Here is a 6,687-nt window from a genome sequence, read left to right on the forward strand (position 1 = left end):
GTGATTAGGCGGAGGCTAGATCAGTATTTTGAGTTCGAAATTATCTGAGTTACCCGAGGTGAGTCTTCTCACTATACTTTACCAAGAGTGGTAATTAGAGTTATGTGACAGATTATCTTGTATGCTATTTATATGATGTGATACACTGCATTATTTCTATGTGATTTGTGCTAAGTATGATTTAGAGTTTACAGAGTTAGGACTGGAAGATCCACAGAGTTAGGACCAGAGGGTCCATAAAGTTATGGGACTGGAGGGTCCCACTGAGACACATTGACCAGAGGGTCATACAGAGTTACAGCCTCGAGTGGCTAATATGTGTTGTATGTTGTATTTTGTGGGAACTCACTAAGCTTTGTGCTTACCGTGTTATGTGTTATGTGTTTCAGGTTCTTATCAATATCGCGGGAAGGCGGCGACTCGATTGTATACGCAAAGAGAAAAGAGTTGTAAATAAGGATCCTGGATTTTGATAATGCTTTGAAAACTTCGTTGAGTATTAAATGGTGTTTATTTAAAATGACATGTGTTTTATGAAATTAAAAATGAAAATTTTCGCTTGAAAATTTACGTTGTTACATTACAAGCATGGTTCTATGGTGCATTTAGGTGGTAGAATTGTACCGACAATCCAAGAGCTTGAGTGTATCTTCGAGTCGATAGTACGTGGTGAGTTACCCTCACTATATCAATAGGGTCTAAGGCACCAAGGCCGGCCCTTTATGTATTTGTATCTGGATTATGGCATGATATGTTCGTTGATAACATCTTGGTAGTTAGGATGATGATATGCTTATGCTTAGTGACCTGAATAGGTCGCTGTCCTGGTTATAGGATAATGCTATGTTAGTGATCGGTTAGGTCTGTATCCCGGTTATTAGGATGTTGCTATGATTAGTGATCTATTAGATCAATTTGACTGTTATATGATATGAGCTAGCGTATGATATCTATGTGCATATGATTGTTTGGTTGGGAGTTGGGTTGAGGTGGTCCTGCTTTGTCCTGTAGGCCACAACATACCCGGCGAGCAGCCCGGATAAGCTTATTGGATTAGTGGCTAAGTCCTTAACTATTTTGGTATGTATTTGACCCGATTATGAGCATGGTCCTTTTGGGTTGCCTTCACCATAGCAATATGTAGGATGAATTAAGAAGAGAAAGGTTTAATTATGATTTATTAATATATTATAAGAATAATATATTAAAGGAGAAATCATATGTTTAATTAATATTAGTCAAGAATTAATTAAGAATTACTTCTATGACTAAAAGAGATTAATTAAACTTAGGGGACTAGAGTTGTAATTATAAGATAATTATAATTGGGCTATGGATCACCTAATAAAATATAGGTTGGACGAATTCTATGGGAAGCCCATTAGAAATCGTCCAAGGGATATGTTAAAGGAGTCCATGGGCTGCTTAGGGCTTAAACAGCCAGATTAGGGTTTCCTAGTTGAAAACCCTAATAGCCTACATGTATATAAAGGGCCCCTATGCCCCAAAACCGTGGACAAGTCTTCCTCTAGGGTTTCTAGATGTTTTGGGCAGCCTCCTCTCTTCTCCTCTTCATCCAAGTTGCTTAGTGGTGTTTGTGACTCCATTAGAGGTGCAACACTTGAGGCACTAAGTTTTCTAAAGCCAATCAAAGCAAGGAATTGATTGTTATTACAATATAACAATCAAAAGTAATTATTAAACCCTTATTTCAATTCTTATTTGATAGATCTAGGGTTTATAGCTTTGGATATTCAATTGCATGTTCATTAGACAAACTAGATCCAAAAGTTATTAGGGTTTGCATGTACACCATAGGATTGATGTTTTGCTTAAAACCCTTCAGTGGTATCAGAGCCTAGGGCTGTTTGTTTGATGTATTTGATGCAATTATGGTTTATTCTTGCTTTAAAATCGAAATTTAGGGTTTTTGCGGGCTGGAATCGCCGAGTCCATGTGAACTCGACGAGTCCATGCCTGACTCGACGAGTCAGCTGGTCAGAAAGAGCTAATTTTGAGATTTTGTGCTTCTTTGGCTGTGGGATAGTTACCAAAACGTCATTTATTGATATAAATCAAATTTTTATGATATTGGGTGATTATCTTTGCCAAATTTAAAGATATCTTCATATTAATTGAGTAATTACTTGCTTATATGATTAAATTTAATTATTTGAATTATTTGGTGAATTATCTTGCAAGAATTTGGACTAGGTCAAATTAGATAACCACCAATTTATTGTTAATTGCCTTATTTGAATTTTGTGATCTAGAACATTCTTGATAAAGTTTGGAAAAGTTTCAAATTACTCCCTTTAGGTTTTATAGTTTAAATTTGAACTTAAAAGTTTTGTTTTTGAAATTTAAATAAGTTAAACCCTAATGTTTTGAAATGTTTCAAAACTTGCCCTCAAGTTTTGGAGTTTAAAATTTGATTAAAAGTTTAATTTTGAAATGTTAAATTCTAAAAACCCTAGTAACTTGAAAAGTTCAAATCACACCCTTATGGCTTTATTAATTAGTTAAAGTGTATAATTAAAAGAGATTTAATAAACCCATAAAGTTTTGGTTTACATTTAATTAAATTAAAAGGTATAATTTACTAAGTTAAACCACCTAGTATTTTAAAAGTGTAAAATACACCCTATACTATATATAACATTAAAAGTCTAATATTATATATATGTATGAGTAAACAGTCAGTCTTACCGTTAGTAGGCCTCATTCACGAAGCTGGTCTATAAGGGGTGTTTAAGGAAATTGCCTATAAAATGGCGATTGAATGGGTATCCACTCTTACCCACCGCACTCTTGACTAGTGGAGGGTCATTAGCCGAATAGGTAGGATAGGACAGAAACCTTCCATTATAAGTATAATCAAGTACACAAGTAACTAAATGCTTTTCAAATTCCCAAATCATAGTTACTTTAGGCAAAATGTGAAATTGTATGCTAACCCATGGAATTACACTTCGTACCCTTGTCAAACGTTAGTGGAGCGTGTGTGGTTAACCGACACACTAATTTGGGGATGACATTGGTGGTGAAGGGTGGCTCGATGCTTATCATAGATCAATGGAGTGTGTGTGGCTAACCGGCACATTGATTAGGTGATAGTAGCATTGGGTGCACCATGTGATTCGTATGGTTATTCACAACTTATTTGTGATCCTCAACATCCCAGTCACAAATAAAAGGGCATAATCGAGATTAAACATGCCATTGAAAATTTCAATGAATCTCAAAAGATCTAGGAGTTTCAATTCATTTAAAACTTAAACTTCTTTTTCGTTTTTCATGGTGGAAATTGGTAAATCGTCATTTACCTACCTTCAAATATTTTGCAACTAGATTACGGCATCCCTCTTCTAAGTTGTAGAATATTGTGTTGGATCCTAGCCTTAATAACTCATTTGGGTGTTTTATTAAGGACTCAATCAACTTAACTTGAATTTTCTCCCGTTTTGTAGATGTCTGAATTTTATAATGGTCTTCCCAAATCCTTTGGAACAAGCTTTCCAAATGAAGATGACGTTCCGAGATACGATCAAGGAAATGAGAGTCATGCTTCACTTCCTCCACCTCCTCTAATTGTTCTCCCTGACCCACAAGTTCAAAGGCTTGAAAAGTTCAAGCTCACTCAAGCCCTTTTGGCAAGTAAACACGAAGATGGGAAACCTGTGTATGCACACGTATGAGAGATGAAGTCACATATTGATAGGTTAAGCATGATGGGTGTTGAGATTTCAAGTGAGTTGGTTGTTGACTAGGTTCTTCAGTAACTTACTGAATCATATAGTGAGTTCGTCAGAGAGTACTATATGATGGATCACGACGTGACCCTCATTGATCTCACCTATTTGCTTATAGCTGCTGAATCAATAATGATTTGGCGTGCTGGTCAAGCAAATTTGTCTGGTGAATCAAACTCCCAAACTTCAATGGACACTGGCAACACTGGAAGTCCAGAAAGAACTAAGTCTATGATTGTCCGATGTGTTGTGCCAAAGGAGTCCATTTGCTTTTATTGCCAAGAGAAGGGGCATTGGAGACGAAGCTTCCCTAACTACTTGAGAGATCTAAGATTTGGGAGAGTCAAGACGTATGGCTCTGCTTCAGGTAAAATCCATTAACTAACTCTTTTAAGCTCCTATTCTAGATTCTTAATACATGACGTGATAAGATTACATTTTGATGTTTTGTAGGATCGAAGAAAAGAGAGGAAGCTTAAGGGAAGAAGTGAGCCGAATCTAATCGTGAAGAAAGTGGATTTCGGTCGCATTGTTTGAAGATTGGATTTTTGAGCTACTACTTGGAGTTAGAATAGATTGTTAAGACATGTGTAATAACATAGTTTTTCAATTGAATTGCATTGTAAGGACAAATTTTTCCACAATAAAATGAATTTTGATTTTATCTTATTTATTTATCCTTGCAATGGCATGTATAAAAAATTGATGTTTGAAGGTTTCTATTATTAGCAATAATGGATTTGATTCTTGATTATGTTATTTGTGGAGATGTCAAGAATTCACCAAATAGGGAGAGTTTCTCATCGCCCAAGTTTCAATTGGACGGAAACTTGGAATCATACAACTTGGTTACGTGATGAATGAAAACTTTCATATTTGGAAATTAGACTAATTCTTCGACAAAGTGTCAAGTGAAGGACTAGGAGATCGAGTACACTAGGTTGTGCATTGATCAAGTCCACCACAAAGAGAGATAAGATATTCGTCATGATTTTCTAAAAGTTTATTAATATTATTATACTTATAAGATTAAGTGTAATTCTGATTTGATTGAAAGAGTTTCAATGAATAGCAGAACGAATAAAGAAGAATCAAGTAGGCAGAAAGATAAAAGTTTCTATATTCTAAGAAGAAGGGAGAGTATCTTTTATTGTGTTTTATGATAAGTCTTAATGATTAAGAACCATATCTCAGTTGATCCTCTAAGTGAGTCTTAGTGCATTGTATGTCTAAGAAGAGGAATCGAGAATTGTGGAAATGGTTAAATCAATAAGTCGACCATACTTAATTCCAATATCAAGTCTTAGAGTTATACTCCAAGATTGTGAATTGAGTGATAAGTCTTAAGTAGGTTTATAACACTCATCAAATGTGGAATTTGGAAAAGTTTTCTTATTCTTGCACATTTGAAATTGGTGAGTTGTGTTGTCTTGGATAAGACAAAGACCAACTAGGACCAATTATGTGAAGTGTTTTGTCTTGATAAGAACTACACTAACTCTTGAATATTTGTTTTGTCTAGAAAAGTTTCCTGATAAGAGAATCATATATGTCAAGAGGTCAGTGGGAGTTTTAATGATCTCGAAAAAGGTTTCAAGAACGAATCAAGAATAACCTTATCGATCATCACTAGTACACGACTTGAGGTTTACAACCTATCGTGGTGACATTATTTTGTTTCTGTGCCATTCCAATTGAGTTAATTATGTATGCGAGTTCTATGAGTTCTCATTTGAATGCATAAAGACAAAGCGCCTTGATTGATGGAAAGTACATTGATGAGTTGCTAAACTACTTGGAAGACATGGTGGGCACTCGTGTGACCATAAGGCAAGAAATCAATATTAAGAAAGTTCAGTCCATATGAGTTTGGATTTGTCACCAACTTTGGTTTTGGCAAATTCACATGGATAGGAACTCATACACCATAAAATCTAAGTGTCATCAGATTCCCTCCTTCATGAAAATGACTGTGAGGAAATTCTTTCACTAAGAGAGATTTTAAGAAGATAGCAATTGTGATAATTGTATTCTCAAATTCGATTATGGTTACGACATCCTTTTCCATAGTTCGAATTATGAGATTTGGCAATTAGTTTGAACATTTGGAACTTAGTAACATAAGTTCTGAATTGTTTAGACACACATATGAGCTATCTAAGGCAAAGGTGTATAAGGTTAAGAAGCCTAGATAAAGGCTTATCAAAGCATCTGGTATTAGAAATATGAACTTCATAAATTCAATAGGTATTGTTTCTAGAAGCTCAGTTGTTTTCTGAATACATGTCAAAGCTAGTTGGAGCATAAGTGTTATGCTTATATGATAATAATCATCATGATAGTGGGAGCATAAGTGTTATGCTTGTATGATTATTATGACAAGTATTGCAAGTTAGCAATATTAATTTTAGAAAAGCAAAGATTGAGTTTGCAAGGTTGCATGGGTTGAAAAGTTGTTTTGCTATAATTAAGGGAGAGAATATTATAATTTGTTTCAGAATCTAAAGCTTAGATTGAGAAATTTTAATAAAATTAGTCAAATAATACTTAGTGTGTTCTCAAATTTCGATTATGATTACGGCATCCATCTTCATAATTCAAATTGTGAGAACGTGACACATAAAATATTATGGCAGAAGATTGATAAAGTATCATATCTTTATGTAAGACATTATGCATCGTGTCCCATACGCTTCGGGTATACGATCGATTGCAAATGCTATAATATTTGACCATTCTAAAATTTTCCAAATGTCTAGCGCATTAAGAGGGAAAAAGGATTAGAATCGATTTTAACTAAAATAATTAAACAACTATCAAAGGACGATCCAAAGTTCGCTGAGGATTGGTCGCTTCTGAGTAGTTGGAACTATGGTATTGGATGGACCGTATCGAGATTATTATGAATAGATAAGATTCTATTAAGAATGAATTG

This window comes from Lactuca serriola, chromosome 5 (assembly GCF_051521515.1).
Source record: "Lactuca serriola cultivar US96UC23 chromosome 5, Lser_US96UC23_V15, whole genome shotgun sequence".
Lineage (NCBI taxonomy): Eukaryota > Viridiplantae > Streptophyta > Magnoliopsida > Asterales > Asteraceae > Lactuca > Lactuca serriola.